Below are 20,228 nucleotides of genomic sequence, written 5' to 3' on the forward strand. Positions count from 1 at the left end.
CATCATGGGTCTATACATTTGTCAAAAAGAGTGTGCAGACAAACTTAAAAAGGACAAATTTGCAATATAAAAATAGTCCATGACTTATTCTGTCTTTGATGCTGCAATAACCAATGGCCTATTTCACTTCAGACATGTAAATATGCAGAGTTTGTTATGGATTCACACCCAGTCTTTAAAATGAATGATACAGTCAGTCCTCATATGGTTCCTCCCTGGGTGGGTCACTAATGGCTGTAAATTGTAATTGTTTTGTAACCATTCTTTCCGGACGTTAAAGGAACTTTCCTGTAACAGCTTGTTTTGAAGGGTGTAAAAAGGTTTGGGACTTTTAATCCTTTTTTATTATTATTTTATTATAACAGTTGATTGAGTCTCTATGATGACATTGACCTGTGTGAGTCATCTATGGCATTGGAAAAAATTACCTCTGCATTTGCTTCAGCATTTGCTTTTCTTTGTTGTTTTGACATTTTTATTTATTTATTTTTGCTAGTGTTACTGTTAGCTATTATATCAAATGTATCTGCCAAACTAGGTCCTATCACACAGTGTTTAAAATGGGAAAGGGTTATATTTGCATCTTTACCTTGAGGTCAGGTCAACACTGAGCTCATCTGAAGGTTTCCAAAAATACAGACCTGAAATAGCCCCAACCTCTCTGAGGTTACAAGTTCAGTAGCTGCTCAGATAGATTGTTTATCTCAAACTTTAGTAAACATTTGGGTGAATCTTATGAAAACTGCCAAAAACATGTTGGGATTATATTTCACCCTCAAATCAAAGAAATTAGATTTTGTTTTAAAAGATTAAGCCTACTTTCAGATCTTAAAAATAGACCATAGTGTTGACATTATTTTCATGACAAGCACATGTAAACCCACTCAATTCTCATGTCTATTAAGTAAAAAAAAAATGAAAATGTTAAAGTAATCATAATTAATAATTGAAATTCTTTTACAGCCATAATTTAGGTGGATTTAAATAAACAATGTATTACCTTTTTTGTTTTGTTTTTACTTTACTGGACATATTAATGAGAAATTGTGTTGAAATTTGTTTAATTTGAATGAAATTAATGCCACAATGCAAAAATATCTTCACGTTGTTGATTTGCTTTTGTTAAACATTTAGAGAAAGATGTAAGTCTGAAAAATTTCTGGGATTTATGCCCCTGACAAGAAAAATATATCATGGTTGGTCCACAGAAGTTTGTACCTACTCAATCATGATTTTTTTTTCAGGGAGCGAGCTGTGGCCTTTGTGGTTTCTGCATACGTATGTGCATTGAAACTTACTCACATCGAAACTTACTAAGTTTGAGAAGTCGGTATACGCAAACAGCTAAATATATCAGTGTGGCATAAGCAAGTGCTTATATGTCACTCTGTTGAGTTCTGGAATATGGAAAGAGGTCTTCCAAACACCACTGATTATTTCTTTTTAGCCTATTTTTATAAACACATCCACCCAGTCTGGGTTGGCAGAAAGAATGAATCAGCAATTGTGATTTCATGTGACGTGTGTCCTAATGATGTGATGAATCATTTTGTGGAGGGATATATCCCTCAGTGTTACAGTGAGTGAAGCTGTGTAATGATGGAACTGGTCACGGCAAAAAACCGCAGTTGAACCAATCCAATATTGCTCAACGTTTTCGGCTCCTCGGCTGATAGCATCTGAAATTGATTTTTAATTACATAGCCGTTTGGAATCTCATTATTCGCTGAGTAGGAAAGGATGGCAGATTGAAAGATTTAAAGGGAACGCCGACACAGGAACGCATTTAAATGGTTTTTCCATGATGTTAGAACATTTCTGGGTTAAGTAGGCCACTAGTCCAGTGATTATATTGCAAACTGGTTCCAGTGATTCACTTAAGACTAAGACTAATGCAGTAGAGTGGTTTGTGCGCTCTGCTGTTTCATGGTGTCATGTAGCGCTGCATTGTGGGTTGAATTAGTCATTTTCAAGGGAAAAGTAGTCTTCACACAGTCTTAAATATACCATTTGATTATTCTCCCAAAGTGGAGCAGACAGTCAGGGGAGTAGAAAGTGGTGCACAGCATGTCTGTCTTTTATTTAAACAAAAAGACTTTTTTCTTTCTCTTGTGAAAATGTCAATGTTAGGTTGAACATTAACAAAACCTTTTGAACTTGAATTCAGTTTTGTGCTCTTTATTCCACAGGTATGAATCCTCTCTGGACTGCATGAGCTGCGCTGTGCAAGAGCTGGACTCAAAATAAACAGGTAATGAATCCAAGTAGCAGGTAGCTAAAACTAAACCCATGTGATTGTTGACAGATGGTGCTTGTTTGTTTTCCTGCCTAATGTAATTCAGAAGTATGTGGTACTTTTTTTTTTTTTTTTTTTTTTTTTTTTTTTACTGGAGTTCTGCAAACGTAATGCCTGGAGAAAGTGTAGCTATTACCTCTGAACCACTGAGCCCCAAAGGCACTATACCAACCACCTGTGTGTCTGCTTGGACCGAGTTTTTCCTCTTTTTTTTTTCTGTTTTATAAGTTGGTGAGTGTAACATTTCTGACAAGGGGCCTTTTACATGCCACTGAGTAAACTGAAACATGGCAGTAATGATACAGTCTATTGCTCTTGCTCCAGGAAGCGTATTCCAGTCAGATGAAAAGAGAAATTCTTTGAAGACGTTGAATTGCAGCCATAACCTGTAAATTAAGGCGGCTTTGTAGAAACTTCTGCGTGGTCCACTTTAGTGTAGACCATTGCTCAGAAACATGCATGAGTCACACTTACTGCGGCGGTATAACAACCTCACAATCTGGCCTCAGTCTCATGGGACATTCTTAAGAAGTGAGGTAAGACTGACCCAGGAAACCTCCCAGCATTTTATTCTTTGGATTATTTCTCTTTTTGAGAAAATACTGTCACCACTCCCTCTTAGTGTTGTTCCCTTTAAAAGAAAAGATCCAGACAAAGAACTAAATCAAATTCAGACTGATATTTGTGCACACTACCTCTGAACATGTATATATACAGATGGATGGATGGAGTTAGAGTTATAAATTGATAGATAAAGATGGATAGATAGACATCGAATGTATAGGCAGACTGTGTTGTCATTTTTGTAATGATGAGGAAAGACCTCAGGCCTGCTGACATGTTTTATTATTTATATATTTGAAATGTGTGATTCAAAGTGGAAATGTCTTTCCTCAGCATTTTTTGCATGAGTCAGTCGATGTGTGGAATCTTCATTATGTGGTCAGCAAGTATTTAAGCAAAAGGATCCTCTTACTGGCTTTCTTATCCTGCAATATCAGGCAGATTCTGCTTTAATTTTTTATGATTTATCACACACTCTGTTTCCTCTGCTCTTGTCTACAAAAGCCTCAGAGTATTAAAAAATACCACTGTATCTCGCAATTTAAATTTCATCTCTCCATTACTGTTTTTATTTTTACGCTGTGGAAGTCCATAATCATCAGTTATTCCCTGGTAAAATGAGTCTCACCAAAAGACTGAATGTCAGGTAATGACATAATTATCAGGCTAGGAAATGTCTTAAGAGCACACTATGTAAATTTTCGCTGCTAGAGGTCGCTTATTCAAAAGTCAAGTCAAGTCACCTTTATTTATATAGCGCTTTTTACAATGCAGATTGTGTCAAAGCAGCTTTACATTGATAACTGGTACATAATTTTTGCTGCACAACAGCTCTTAAAGAATAGTGTCAATGCAGGCAGATCAAAGCACTGTTGAATAAATGTCAAGAATACTGTTGAATATCGAATGTCAAGTCAAATGTCAAGTGTCCCCAACTAAGCAAGCCAAAGGCGACAGCGGCAAGGAACCCAAACTCCAACAGGTGACATCAGGTGGCAAACAAGTGGCAAATAGGTGTTAAAATGGAGGAAAAAAAAACCTTGGGAGAAACCAGGCTTAGTCGGGGGGCCAGTTCTCCTCTGGCGAACAGTGCTTTGTTACTAATCAAGTTGCTATCATAAGTCTGGTAGGATCGCAACAATCAAAGTATTTATTTCAGTTCCATCCAGTCGAGGATCGTATTCATCACGCTAGTATGGACGGTTTGTTGAGGAACTGTGGCACTGGCTGTCGTGTCGATGAGGCCTTCACAATGGATGATCTAGTTGACTCGATCTCTGCTGATACTTCAGGGCTGCGTTGTGGTTGTGTCCAGTTGAGGATCGTATTCATCACGCCGGTATGGATGGTTTGTTGAGGAACTGTGGCACTGGCTGTCGTGTCGATGAGGCCTTCACAATGGATGATCTAGTTGACTCGATCTCTGCTGATACTTCAGGGCTGCGTTGTGGTTGTGTCCAGTTGAGGATCGTATTCATCACACCGGTATGGTCGGTCTGTTGAGGAACTGTGGCACTGGCTGTCAAAGAAACAAAGGCGTAACTTGATTACGCCTTGATTTCACAGAATCATGGGAGGTGTTGTCTTCACGTCTACAGCCGGGACTCGACTCGGGCAGAAATCATGCTCATGGATGAAATTATTAATGTTACTGTCAATGAATGTATCTGTAGTATATTTGAATGACATCAAGAGGCTGTCGTAATCTTGAGAACTTTACTGAATTGATGTAACGCAGAACAGAACATACATCTTCAGCCAGCACTTAAACAGTCTAACAAAAACACCAACTTCCTCCCCTGGGGAAAACTAGGAACGCCCATCCCAGTCTTCCGCCCTCTTAAAGCAACCTCACTATTCCCATATTTTTAGCCAATACACTACAGTATCGATCCAAACAGTTGCTCACCTGTCTAATAAAACGCATAATACATTAAAGCGTCTTTGGTGTTTCCATGGTTTCTACAAAATAAAACCGGAAACCGAGGGTAACGCGGGTATGATGTCATTGATAGGCGACGCCATGTCCGTGTCCTGGTTAAAATTGCTTATTTCTCAGGATTTAAACATTCTTGCTAACATTTGGGATAATGAAAGTACACAAGTCAACAAAATAAATAACATTGTTCTAGTGGTTTTTGGATATTTTAATCCAAAAATCTTACATATTGTGTCTTTAATGGCATTATTTTATTGCAATATGTGAATCATTTGTCATAATTTACGGCTGGTGGCTTTGATAAACCAGATGTGAAGTTGTGTTCGTCACACTGCTTTAAACTTAGGTTTGCAGCAATGCTCAGTTTTCTTGTTGGGTAGGGACACTTTTGTTAATTATATAGAGAACATGGATCATGTGAAAGAAGTGCCAGCTAAAAGACCAAACTTCTCTGAAAGACCGGTATTTCACATGTCGTAGAGCCATTTCTTAGAATAAAAATCCAGGTGTTTTCACTCAGACCTGTCTAGACCTCAGTCCGTGTTTTTTAACAAAGTAAGTCCCGAGGTCTCTGCTCTGTGTAATATATTGTGCAATCATGCATGATGGGAGTAAACCCAGTGTAAGGGTTGTGAAGCTTGAGTGAAAACATAAGCATGTGGTTGGAGACTAAGACTATGTCTGTCATTTCTGATTGAGTCGAGGACGAGCAGCCCGCAGTGATGTGCCTAAGGCACGTCTCCGTTTGGCCCCGTGGGTTTTGTGGAATAGCAATGGTAATATTTTTCCCTGAAACATAGTTGGCGGACTACATTTTTGCATTTAATGGTTTTATGTAACCATTGCTAAGGCCAATTAGCATCATTTTTGTTGCATCGAAAATGACACATGACACACGCCCGTTTATTTGTCTGACTATTTTGACTTTACCCCCATTATTGCATTTATTACTGCTTTTTGTTTTTAATTGCTCAAGAGCATGCATGTAACAGAGGTGTTAGGGGTGGGGCGTCAGACTAATAAATCTCAGTTTGCAGAGAGTGTGCACGTCATGCTCTGCCTCATTTCCCCTCTCCCTAAATCGACTCCAGAACAAAAATATAGTTCTCTGAGTGACTCCAACTCCAGATGCTCTCAGCCAGATAGTGTAGACTGACCCCCTCCTCCAGCTTTGACCACCCCCCTCACTATTTTTGAGTCTTCCTCATTGTTGGGAAATTACTAACTAAAAGTAGCAACATTACTAGCTTGACTACATTTTTAGTTGCATGACAGTAGCTCAGCTGTTTTCAAAACAAATAGCTTTTGCATTAACAAGCTTTGTTTCCAACAAGTAGCAGTGTTCGTTGTAGTGAAATCATCTTATTTAGACAGATTATGTAAATTGATTCATTTGAATCAGTGCATGGAATTAAATAAATAAATTAATTAATTATCTATCTGTTTATTTGTTGTTTTCTTCTTTATTTGTTGGTTTATTTTTTGTGCATGCATATTCAGTGAAGTGCTGCTGTTCATGACTTTGACTTAGATTATGGTGTTTTTTTCATTTTGTTGGTTGTATTTAGTACAAATATATATGATAATTCTGTTTAATGCTTCCACTATATATATATGGATGGATGGATAGATAGATGGATAGATGGATAGATGGATGGATAGATGGATGGATGGATAGATAGATAGATAGATAGATAGATAGATAGATAGATAGATAGATAGATAGATAGATAGATAGATAGATAGATAGATAGATAGATAGATAGATAGATAGATAGATAGATAGATAGATAGACTCAAGACAAGACTCAAGATTCAGTACACAAATACAGTACACATGTCATTTTAGTTCTAATTTCTGACTATGAATTATGCGGGGTATTGAAAATGTATTTGAATGTGCGCTCGCAATCGCATGTACTCTGTGAATAGGGAGCGGCGGTGCAGAGCGTGCATTCTACAAGACATTTGTCAGACGCTTAGGCTCTGTTGTGCAACGAATCCTACGCCATGGTCTTGTCAGTCATCTCGTCACTTACTCTCATCACATGATCAATGTACTGTGATTCCTGCTGCACTACGTACAACTCTTCAGCTTGCGTTGGAAGAGCTTGATGGAATTGAAGCGATCATTATCTAACTGAATTAAATGGTTTTTATTTCTATAAAGATGTTGAATCGGCATCGGGGCCATCGGTGAGAGTGAGAACTCTGATTGAATGTTCAGTTTAGCAAACGAGTCAGTAAACGAGAATTAAAGTGAAAGTGATGAAAGAGAGCAAGTAAGTCAAGATGGCACAGACAGAAGGCTGATCTAAAGTTATGTTATCCTACCTGAGCATTCCAAAATGCCAATAATTTCAAAACAACATGAGCCGCTTAAAATGAAGAACGTTATCAACATAACTAATATTCAAAATGGTAAGCAAGCGCTACTTTATGTTTTGTTTATCTATGTATATCTCGTTATATCCTTGTTTCGGTTTCTCCTTTTGAATGACGAATATAGACTATTGATACATGCTGATATAGACAGTTAATTTTCTTACACACTGGTGCATAACGCATGTGCTAGATTGCAGTCGGCTGTAGTCTGTGCTGTGTGTTCAAGCGCAGCTTTTTGGTCCAGACGCAGCTGACGCGAGGCAAAATCACTTTTTTTCATCGCCACTAATCCATTAAATGGTTGCTCATGTGTGGGATTGCAAAAATAAAGCAGAAAGTACTTGAAAATTTTTCAAAGTTGCTTTCCCCCCACCGATCATGTGAGGCTGCTCTATGTAACCATGCAAAATTGTAACGACATTAATTGAAGCTCTGCCAATTCTTCTTTTGACTTTGAGGTTTGAGCAGTGACAGTGTTTGGATTTACTGAAGGCAAACCACACTTCTCTGTTACAAAGTGCACTTTAAAACCGAGCTGTCTTCTCCAAGAGTGGCTTGTGACGTTAGGGAAGTGGAGCCACCCTGTCTCTGTCAGACAGCTGGGATGGATGTGTGAAGCCTGTGTGCTCTCTCCTTCGTGGCACGACCTCGGCTCTCCAGAATTGATCTGAGGATCACATGCACCAAGACAAAACTAAGAATAGATTACAAACATTTCGCCTTTCATTAAGTAGTTTCATTAATGGTGGAGCTAATGGACCAAATTGGTCTGCCAGAGGTTAGTATTCCCCATTTTTCTTTCAGCCAATAGTATTTTCAGTACTTCAGTCTTCAGTTGCTGTCTTATGTGAAATTAAGGAGCTTAAAGGGTTAGTTCACCCAAAAATAAAATTTCTGTCATTAATTACTCACCCTTATATCGTTACACACCCGTAAGACCTTCGTTCATTTACGGAACACAAATTAAGATATCTTGATGAAATCTGAGAGTTTTTTTTATCCTACATTGAAAGCATTGAAATTACAGTCATTCAAGGTCCAGAAAAATAGTAAAAACATTGTTAAAATAGTCAACGTGACTACAGTGGTTCAACCTTATTATTATGAAGTAACGGGAATACTTTTTGTGCGCAAAAACAAAACAAAAATCATGACTTTAATGAACAAATTCATCTTTCCCCTGCCATTCTCATACGCTATTTACGTTGCAGAGCTGTTTACGTCCAAACATAGGACTGGACGTTGTGACCTAAAATCAAAACCTTGATTAATTGAACATTTTACCTTTATTGTTATTGTGATTAATGAACGATTATTTTGTTTCTGGGTTGTTGTTGTGTGTTTTTTTGCCCTCATAGTTCACTTACAAGGTTTGTACTGTAAATATGCTTGACTATTAAAGGTGGGATAGTTTTTCCTATTGAAAGGTGATCTGACATAACAGCTCACTTTCGGCAGTTATTTTATCTATGGTTTGTAACATTTCTTACAGATTTCTGCTCGTTGTACATCAGATACAGATAAATTAGCACAGTACCAGTACGTGAGAGCGATTGCGTGTGTGAACAGTCATACCGTCTATTAATTGTGAAGCTGTGGGTTGTAAATAGTTACTTTAAAAGTAGAAAAATATATGCTATAATAACTTTTGAGTTTCTAAGCTACTTAAGTGATAAATCACAGGACAGCGCTGACAACTAGTTTCTGCTCCTCTCAGTGCGTGCGATCTTCACGTTTTGTGCAGCTGCTGTCTGAATGAGTGTTCTTGTGCCACAACGCAGCTGTGCGAGCACGGTAGCTCGATATAATAATACACACCCGATCGTCTAAATCGCTTGAATTTCCAAACTGGCAAACCTTAAAACATACAACTGACAAAATTTAGTGAAGATGCAAGGCTCACCGCTCGCGCACCGTCTCTGTGTGTTGACTCTGTGTTCACCTGCGTGTTGACTGGACGGGGCAGAGTCACATGGCTACACACGCAGTAGTATGTTTTTAAGTGGGAAGTATTAACAGGATTAAAAAAATTACGTCAGTTAAAGGTTCTGAATTTCAGTTTCGATTACTTTGATTAATCGTCCAGCCCTAAACGCCGGCATACGTGTGATGCTGACGCAGGAGCCAGCCAATACTGAGCTGGCGTTCAGACAGATCCTGGAAGCAATGCAACGTAAATCAAACAGATTTGGAAGATACAAGGGTGAGTAAATGATGGCAGGCAAAATATCCCTTTAACCCCAAGTTCCCTGCAAGTAGTTTACCATGAATGGCTTTGGAGAAGAACCAAATGTAAAGTACTAAGTAGCCTATCAACATATAAATTTGTTTTTGAAACACCCAATATAAGGAAGTTATAAAAACAAACCTAAATAGCCGGTATTAACAAAGAAACCATAAATACCAGCCTTTTCAGATTTGGTTTTAGTTAAAAAGTGGTTGTTCCACATGTAGACAAGCTTTTAAAAAGAAGCCCCGCCCAATATCGTCAGCTTCAGAGAGCTGTTGGGCACACATTCCAGCAGTGTCAGGTCTCATAATAAAACATAACACCGGCTCCACATCGCAGCCCCTGTGTGAAGGTGCTGTGGCTCACATATGCTGCCATTTATATGATTGTTTTCCTCACTTCATTAGGACCCTCAGCACACAGCAACCAAGGGAAACCCACCCAAGCCCATTTTTAAAAATCATCCATCACACAGCACAACCTTACATGAACAATTTTTTTTTATTTTAATTTTTTTTATCACAGCAATGCTTCTGTTCAGTCTGAGAATGAGGACACAACTTTCTTTAAAAGAGCAACAACCTGATTAAATATACTTGCTGTATATTTGATGATGGCTAAATGTTTTAGATGATAATATATGCTCATTAGGTAAAAGAAGCTTTACACAGAGACTTGACAGTAATGAGTCCTGTGATGAAGACATATGTCTCTCATAAAATCAGGGAAGTGCTTTCCAGGAATAGAACGGTTTATAGCTCCATCAGAATTAAAGTATCAGTGAATACTTAGGCACCCGAGATCTCCTCAGAGAACCCCAGAAGAAAATTTATTAACAGCCAGCTGCCTTCAACAGGCACATGAAGCTTTTACTCTTTTGCAGTCCGTCTGAGAGACTGTCACACAATTACGCCTGAATTAAAATATGAATAATATGATGGGTTTTTTTTGAGTGCACTCACAAAACATTTCACATACTGTAGGCTTAAATCTGCCCACATCTCACGGCAATTCATAGGTGATTAACTTTTCGGCAAATTTGTGGTGAAATTGTATGAATTCATATGAAATCAGCAAGTTGAAAAATAGGTACATTTTCTCATAAGATCCAGTGTTGTTGTTAACTAAAACTGAAACTATAAAACTATTAAAAATTGTTTTCATTGATTGAAATGAAGCTAAAATAACTCAATTTAACTTTAAAACTGAAATTTTAACTGGAATTTAAATTTTTAAATGAAACTTTTTACTCAGATTGTTGTATTTGTTATTGGGGGATAAACAGATGTACTTCATCAGTGGTACCCATGATTTTGTCAGCGTCATCCCGCTTACTATTTTAGCACACCCACTATCAGCACAGCCCTTCTTCTGTCACCATTCCTGGTTTGGTTTGCAGTGATAATTAGAGGTGCTAATGAAAGAAATGCTTTACTCATAAGTGCCACACATGGTATCTGACATTATCTCTATCTGACATTATCTCATTAAACGGCCACAGCACAGAATACCAGAATGTACCCCATTCAGAGCAGCTCTTTGCAAATACAGCTGGGGCTGTTGGATCACTGACTCTCAGATGTTTTATTCATTTTTAGGGTGCAAAATAGCTCTTAATGGAGCATCTTAGTACAGGACATCCTGTTCAGCATCTTTGTTTACACTGTATGTCTGGCCCATTCCAGATGCAGACTAGACTAAAGACTCCACTTTCCCACATTCTAGAACAATTTTTCAACTGGATTATTTTGTTTACAGTATGTAAGTATGTGTTTTTGACGCATTAACATAGATGCTGGGCCAATTTATGGCCGTTCTTGTCTTGTGTCACCCCAGCTGTAGCACGGAAGAGACGCTGGGGCTCCATCTCAGGAGTCAGATGATCTGGAGCAAATGCAGCTGTCACGCACACCCAGCCTGGTCTCACACTCTCCCTTCCACACAATCCGCTCATCTCGACCACAAGAGACGATTATCTGCTAATTACACCTACCAGCTTCTCAGTCATTGCATTACAGGCAGATTAGATTAAGGTGATCGCCATAAAGGCGTCGTCCTCCTGAAAGTCTGCCTGAAGTCTCATGATGCTTTGAGTTGCACCTGTGTTTTATTTATGAAAGTTTATGAAGCATGAGCAGGGCTTATCATATTGCTGAGGTTAGCAAAACAGACGCCGCCTTTAACTGAACCTCAGACGCAAGACATATGAGAGAACTGTGTCTCATTACTCACATTTGTAGCATCTGGACTAAGCGTTCCTGGTTGGTGCAATAATATTTGGATTATGCAGTGTGCCCATGGCATATTCATCAGACGGCAGAAGTAAGGTAATGACTGCCCGGTCTACAGAAGATGAATGGCTGCAAGACATGACATCTGTGGAAATTTGCTAATTCACTCTTTGCAGAGATCCTCCAAGACCAGCAAGAGAAAATAAAGCAGATGTATGAGATGTCATGGCTGACCCATCAGTGTGTTTTAGAGCAGGTGTTTCCTGGCTTCTTGCAGCCCCTCCTTCCTTCTGGAGCAGCACATGGACAAAATACTTGTGTGTTTAGGCTATAATGGAAACTCATTGCTCATACCTAGGGTTAGTGGCTTGTTAAGATGTTTTTGTGCCTAGTTGGCAATGAAACAGGTGAAAAAGCTCTTAAATTTTCATTAAAGAAGGAAGTAGAGCCATATCTTGGGACCAGAATACAACTGAGGCATAGGGGTGAGCAACATAAGCAAGACCTTAAAGGGATAGTTCACCCAAAAATGAAAATTGTCATCATTTACTCACCATCAAGTTGTTCCAAACCTGTATGAATTTCTTTCCTCTGCTTTCTTTTCTTTTTCTGAACACCAAAGAGTTGATGGGCCCATTGAATTCCTCCCCCCCCCCTCCATACTATGGGGCCCAACTGTTTGGTTACCCACCCATATTCTTCACAATATATATTTTTTGAGAAAATCTTGACATGTACTAAAAAACAGGTACTGTAGATGTATTATTGTGGTATTAGCTGATCTAAAATAAATACAGGGCTGTATGTTAATTCTTTTTTCACATGACACTGGTGCTAACAAGGTTGAAAGTTTTGTAGCACAGGCCACACAATTGCAGCACAAGAATAAAGCATATAATAATGTGTTATCTCTGAAAGTAGTGTAGACCATCACTTTTAGGCATGTGATTGACAAAGGACATTAATGTTCTATACATGGCACACAAAATACAAACCTTAACTAGAAATGTTTTCAGACAAACATTTTCTTTATTTGCCAGAAATGGCAACCCACAGAACATAACAGCACTTGCTTAACATTAAGTCAGTTTTGTTTATATAGCCCAATATCACTTATCACAATCCAAACAACATCAATCCGTTTTGGTTGAGCACTGCAAAATACTGCTTCATCTTCCTGTAAATCATTTGAAAGGTCTAAAGTTTTATTATAAAATATGAAATTATTATGATAAAAATCTGTGATGGTAATTTATTAATTTTTGTCAAGATATCGCATCAACTGAGAAATAAAAAACTCCTGTACACTTCTCTACACTGGAGAAAAACTTGCGGATTTGCATGTTTACTTCAACTTTCTTTAGAGAAAAGTATTAATTTTTCTATTTTTGCCCAAAATAGGTTGTACTGAGCATAAGTGAGTACACACATATAATGTAATGTCTGTTTCATTCATGCTCATTTCCGGAGGGCTCCCTTACGCAGAAAGTCCACAAGTGAGACTCATAGAAGTCATAAAGCTTATGACGTTCCAGGAAATCCGTTATATCGACAAAGGCATCCAGCTGTAGCAGAATAAAACGCACATAGAGACATGCTGACTGACGAAAGACAAACACATGATTGCAATGATATATGGTTTATCTGTGTTCTTCTAAACATCTCAGGTATTTCGTAAAAATAAAGTTTATTTATAATGCAATGGTAATCGACAAAGCCTTCATCACTGTAAGGAATACTATAAAATATAATTTCTGGCGCATTCTGTGACGTGAATCCACAGCAGATCACAAAAGGAAGTTATTTCAAACATTCCATTGACTTTATGAAGTGAGTTTGGAGAAAAAACGTCATTAAATGTTATCTTTTTTGGACAACAAGTTTGTAAATGCTTCTCATTTCAAGTTTTTGAAAGATGTTTGGCATGTGTTTCTTTTTTCAAATGCATGTTATAAGTGACTCAAACTCTTAGCATTTACTGCACACCACCGAGGCGCTCTGATCGCAATGCTTCACTTCACCATGAAGAAACTCGCTGCGCATAACATTGATAATACTAAGAAATATTTATTGAGCATCAAATTGCACCAAATAAATGCAATCTTGGTAAGCCTAAAAGACTTCTTTCAAAAACATTTAAAAAGCATAATTATTCCAAACTTTTTATAGGTTGTGTGTGTGTGTGTGTGTGTGTGTGTGTGTGTGTGTGTGTGTGTGTGTGTGTGTGTGTGTGTGTGTGTGTGTGTGTGTGTGTGTGTGTGTGTGTGTTGATTTATTTATTTCAGGTCTGGCAAATTTTAGGTGACTACAATCAGTCAAATGAGTGTTAGGATGCATTGCTTACTTTTCATCTCTCTATTGCTGTCATGTTGTTTTCAGATAAGTTAAAGCCAGGGTGGAGTCTCCTGGTGTTGAAACTGTTTGTTTTTTGGTTGCAGGATGACCTCAATAAATAAACTGATAACAGGCCTGGGAAAACACTGGAAAGTGTTGACTAAAGTTCGATTCTTATATATAGATGGTGTTGAAATGCAAATGTGTGTCGGTTGAGAGCAATTGGGCAGTGCGATAAGGCTTATCAGAGCAAGATGGCAGGATACTGATGTTTCATGTGTATTTTTACAGTTCTGATGCTACTCTCATGCTGTTAAGATCTGTAAAAAAAAAAAGCTCCCAGAGCAATCCAGTGTAGAATAATTGCCGTCCGGCTTTGCCCAGAATTCCTGGGGCTGTGGCGATAATTGATCTCTAATGGCTCTCATGGTCACACACTTATGTTGCCATAAATAAAGCAGCCTCTATGAGACATTTTTAGAGTGTTGTCTCTGCTCTTCCTGTATATTTGCCCATTTTCCCTCAAGATCTAGCGTAGAGAATCATGGATTTTATCAACATTCACTCAAAAGCATCCAGTTTCTTTAAAGATGGTTATTTAGAAGGTGAAAAATACCACTAATGGTCATTTAAGGACAGATCTTCACCCTGATGTCCACATCACCCTGTCTTTTATGTTCAGTAATCACTTATTTGATTTTTGCACTTAGGATGCTTATAGGTTTTAGAGAGTGGCATCAATACTTTACAAGCTGTTTAAAGGGTCATGAAAACCTAAACTAAATTTTCTGAGATTTTAACAGATGTATGCGCGTTGAACATCATTGAATACGATGTTAGCATCTGTTAGATTTAATTGTAGGGGGAAAGTGGTTAATTTTTGGTTTTTTTCTCGCTATTTTCATCTTCCGGGTTTAAAATCTACACCGAGTTCACGTCACAGGTGGTGACTTGGCGGTGCGCTATAGTATTTCAATGACGCGTTGGTGTCTCATAATTATTAATGAGACTTGGTGTCTTCTCATAGGATTAGAAAACTATCTCTTAATTATTCAGGATACAACGTGGTTCTTTCAAATGACAGACATGTCAAACTGTTAGATTGCGCAGTAGAGGCTCTCATGGGTCGCAAGTGTTTGTTTTCGTGGTGTAAAAGTACGGGTGTGTTGCTTGCGTTTTCCCAGTGATGCTGCCAGGGCTAGACTGGCTGCGGGCGGTTGGTTGGCCATCAACTACCAACACATCGAAAATGTGTGTAGCAAGCATTTTTTGAGAGAGAGAGCTACGAGAACTGAAGAAAGGTGGACTTTGGCCTTTATTCATCCTCTGACAGGCGCTTCAGTGAGATTGCATACATTAAGCTAGAGATGCATTAATGGATCAAAAACAAGTGTTTGTTTTTGCTTTGTAAGAGTTTCTATGTTGCACAAGTTCTCTTCAATATCTATGTCTTTGTCACAAACGCAATTCATCCACACTGCGTGTAAGCGGTCTTTATGGCTCTTAACCGATCAACGGCTTATAAAAACGCCACAAAATAAGCCTCAAAAGTTATCAAAGATGCAACGGCGTGTTTGTATTCGATGCAGAAAACAAAATGCGAATGGCTGTGCATTTGTTTGTTCATTAAATATAGCAAAAACTAATTTGCAGCGTTCATTTGTGGGAAGCTTTGATGCTTTTAATGAGAATGAAATAAAACTGTCTGAATCAGAAGCCGTTGCTGTGCTGTCAGTCTCCCCTCATCCCCCTCCACTCCTCAGCTTAACCACGCCCACTTCTGTAGCATTTTTCAAAACTGGTGAGAACTGACTGAGTTTCATGACCCTTTAAAAAGGGCTTCTGCTATGGTGTTAAATAATAGACAAAACAGCGCAAGTGAATTACAGCAGTGTGAGCACAGTGACAAAGCTCGCATGTAAAATGTAACCCTGCAGAAAAGGCAAATCCCAAACTCGAGCACAAAAAAATACGACTGTGCACACAAATCAACATGTTACGAGGAGGAGAAATAACAAAACCATGAGTCCTGACATGCCTCATGCACAGAACTGACCACATGTGCGATTTCTGTTCTGTCCGCGCGCGAGCTGAAATCTTCTTGCACTCGAGTCAGTTTTGAGGGTCCAAACCTATGTGTTAACAAATGCTATTGGCTGCTGGCCTTCTCTGAAACTCTTATTTTGATTGGCTGCTTGTACTAAGTTAACAATGTCCACTTGTTGTGATTGGCTGTCCATCTGCGAACGAAGACACTCAAAATGGGCAGAATAGAACTCGTTTCAGGGCTCGCGGTTTTGTTATTTCTCCTCACAATGTTTTGATTTGTGCGCACAATCATATTTTTTTGTGTTTGATTTTGGGATTTGCAATTTTTCGCAAGTTTCGATTTTACATGCGAGCTTTGTCTTGTGAACTTGCGTGCTGTTTATGTGCTTACACTATTTTGGCCATCATTTAACACCATATATGGTCCGCTTTATACAAGTGTAATTCTTATGTTGCTTTTCTTGAAACGTGAAACGTTCTTGAGGACGTGAAAGGCTCTCTTCATGTTAAGAAAGGTAAATCTGACAGTAAATGGATCCTGGATGGCCATCTCTCCAATTGAGGAGGTTAGAGGCAACCATGTAGATGCTTGCTTTTCATGTGACAATGTGGAACTAGTATCAGGGCCCTAGTGATAGATGAAGACAGCCGAGTTCAGAACACTCTGTATGTTGAATGTTTTATTTATTAATTTTATTTTTTTCAATATAGGAGGCATGGTCAGGTTAGCCCCTGCTGGTATGTGTTGCCATATTTTTCTAACAATTGCTCTGTTAGTGCGGTTCATTTAAATAAGTGCAAATGCTTCCATTCGAACCCTGGTGCACACCAAACAAGCGGACCGAGACCCACCTTTTCAGGGTGTTTCGGTTCGCTTCCAGACCGACTCTAGTGTGGTTTGACTAAAAGACATCTAAAGACATCTAAATGAATGGACTAAAGACATCTAAAAGAACCAAAATAAGGATATAATGTCGCAAGATGCGACTCTAAAAAGGACAGAATGCTCAAGCATACTTGTTTTTTCTCATCATAGGAGCTACATTGACCATTACAGTTTGGTACAGGCATCAGAACCACGTCCTTTTGCAGCAGATCTTCTTTTGTGTGTGTGACAGAGCAATTCCTAGAGCTGTTTTGACTCCTTAACGCATTTTATAAGCTTTTTGTGAGTTCTCAGCTGGTAAAAATACCATCATATGTATGCACATACAATGAGCACATTTAGCCCAGCACACAGCATCGTTTTGGATGCACTGTAAGTTCCATTGCAAAATATACGTCATAAAAGCTATGACTGTGGTGTAGTTCGTTTATAGCCTAACTTTCACTTTTTTACTTCTGCCTATTGTATTTAGGTTTCAAAAATCATAAAAGTTGTTCATTTGTGTAGATTGTCTTGATGAAAACATTTTTTGTGTGACTTTCGTTGGTCACAGAGCTTATTTTCTGCAATAATCCAAAAGCCAGTGTAAAAATCCTATTGGCTTTTTATGTCAAGGGAACCAGAGTGATGCATATTTCCAGGCTGGCCTTTAAAATTACATCAACCCTGTAGCACTCTATTGTCCCAGAACTGAGTACCTATGAACAAAGATGCCAGATTTGCACCAGCCGAACATTGTATTGCTGCTGAGATGAATGAGAATGCTAATGGATAGTACTCTCCAGTTAATATGGACCTCCTTGATTTGACCCATCTTTATTCATGGGGTGGAAGATGGATAACAAGAAATCAGGAAATAATATTGGGAAAGTTCAATGCATTGGAGCATGAGCTCTAACTGATAGACACATTGCACATTGTATTTCTTAACTTTCTTATCAACTCTAAGTGAGGGCAGCTTCTTGTTTGTCTTGGGAGTTTCAGGCAGTCTGAGGGGAAGCTCAGGTCAGACGTACAGTAGGTTACAGCGAACGCCATGAGCTCCTGTCGCTGATCCAGTATCTACAGACTGTGCAGAGGAGGATGAGGATGAGATGATCAGCTTACACATTCTCAGCCACCTGTCTTTAATCTTGTCTCTCAAAGCTTACCTAGACTTCACAGCACTGAATCAGTCTGATCCTCTGCAGAGGTCTAAAGTTAGAGTTCATAGTAGGACATCTCGTGCATCTTGTGATATCAAAAATTTTCCCATATAAACACACTTTTGATAGTAAAGCATTTGTTTTTGAGTTTGGGTAATGGGCAAGTTGAAACATTTGCGTCACATTTGGTGGAACCTTGTATCCAAAGTGACTTTACTGCATTTAGTGCCACGCTCTACCATGTGAGCTACAGGAACGTCTTGATGAAACTTGGTGAAAGTTGGCTTCTCTGAGAAGGCCGGCTGTAGAGAAAACGTGTTCCACTTAGAGGCGTTGCAGGGACATAAAGGTTTGTTTTTTACAGCATTTTGCGTTTTCTCTTCTTAAACCGTCTCCCTCAACGAAAATTAAAGGAAGCATATGTCTCAAAATCATTCTGCTATCAGATAAGTTATCTTCTCGGCTCGCTTGGGGGTATAGCTGCGCTTACCTATAGTCGTGAATGCAGTGTCTTTCCTCATTCGACTGGTCAATAACGATGGTTCGGTAAACCTAATGCATTTAGTCATAACTGAGTTTTCTTGTATAAACATTCAATGAGTACTGTGCATAGGCAAAGTATTGTGTCTAAAGAGACATGTTTTGTGGAAAGGTTAATAATGGCTAAAGTGTGCAGGTAGTGAAGAGGTCAAGGGTTGCACATTTGCTGCAGCTATGGAGCGATGCAGACAAATTCAGGTCAGCTGTCGGACATGATTACTATTTAGAGTGGAAAAGAGATCCAGGATGCAGGGAATTTCTGTTCTCTGCTTACACACACTTGCATAGCTCTTTCTCTTGCTTTTACTCACTGTCACACCACCCCTTACTCACCCCACCATGTGTCTGGCCATCATTCCTCCCTCAATGACTTTGTGCTACAAAGCACAGCCAGGATTCAGAAGTAAAAAAAATCCATTTCTTTTTCTCTATAGAGGAATTGATATTTATTTTTATTTATTTTTTTTAAATGTTGCAGAATCCACAAGTCTGTGCAATTTCCACTTAAAAAAAAGTTTAATTGCTGAGTTGCCAGGGTGGAATAACACTACCAGTAATGCTGAAGATTCATCAATGTTACCGTGGAAACAGGAATTGCAGCAAAACTGCTCACAAATGGCCATCTTCTCCATAAATTGTTGAAAAAAATGTGTGTACATATTTAAACATGTTATTCATCTTTATGTATTTGATCTATATTGCAGTAGATGTCAAAAGTAGGGTGTATTTTAGTTAAAATCCGTGATTAAGTCAGCTGATTTTATATTACATTTTTTAAATGATATTTTTATTTAAAATACCAAGGTATTTTGTGCTGGTGTGCTGTATTTTGTTTACATCTGTATATAGGAATATGTGTGTATATTAAAGGTGCCCTCGAATGAAAAATTGAATTTATCTTAGCATAGTTAAATAACAAGAGTTCAGTACATGGAAATGACATACAGTGAGTCTCAAACACCATTGTTTCCTCCTTCTTATATAAATCTCATTTGTTTAAAAGACCTCTGAAGAACAGGCGAATCTCAACATAACACCGACTGTTACGTAACAGTGGGGTGTACGCCCCCAATATTTGCATATGCCAGCCCACGTTTCCAACATTATAAAAGGCATTAGACAAGGGCAGCCAGTATTAATGTCTGGATGTGCACAACCAAATCATCAGACTAGGTAAGCAAGCAAGAACAATAGTGAAAAATGGCAGATGGAGCAATAATAACTGACATGATCCATGATAACATGATATTTTTTGTGATATTTGTAAACTGTCTTTCTAAATGTTTCGTTAGCATGTTGCTAATGTACTGTTAAATGTGGTTAAAGTTACCATCGGTTATTACTGTATTCACGGAGACAAGAGCCGTCGCTATTTTCATTTTTAAGCACTTGCAGTCTGTATAATGCATAAACACAACTTCATTCTTTATAAATCTCTCCAACAGTGTAGCATTACCCGTTAGCCACGGAGCACTATCAAACTCATTCAAAATCAGAAGTAAATAATATAACAGTATACAATACTCACATAATCCGACGCATGCATGCCGCATGCATGACGAACACTTTGTAAAGATCCATTTTGAGGGTTATATTAGCTGTGTAAACTTTGTTAAGGCACTGTTCAAG

General features: G+C 38.5%; 1 protein-coding gene across 3 annotated transcripts in view; it reads left to right on the forward strand.

The window, feature by feature from the left end:
- ppp2r3a (protein phosphatase 2, regulatory subunit B'', alpha) overlaps positions 1-20,228 on the forward strand; it is an 82,936-nt gene that overhangs the window by 12,763 nt on the left and 49,945 nt on the right. For 2 of the 3 annotated variants that reach the window (XM_048163513.1, XM_048163514.1), the window contains exon 2: positions 2,190-2,251. The exons of the other annotated variant lie outside the window; for it this stretch is intronic. The gene's annotated coding sequence lies outside the window, so the exon portion shown is untranslated. The remainder of the gene's footprint in view (positions 1-2,189; positions 2,252-20,228) is intronic. 3 annotated transcript variants of the gene reach the window in all.

This window comes from Megalobrama amblycephala, linkage group LG17 (genome assembly GCF_018812025.1).
Source record: "Megalobrama amblycephala isolate DHTTF-2021 linkage group LG17, ASM1881202v1, whole genome shotgun sequence".
Lineage (NCBI taxonomy): Eukaryota > Metazoa > Chordata > Actinopteri > Cypriniformes > Xenocyprididae > Megalobrama > Megalobrama amblycephala.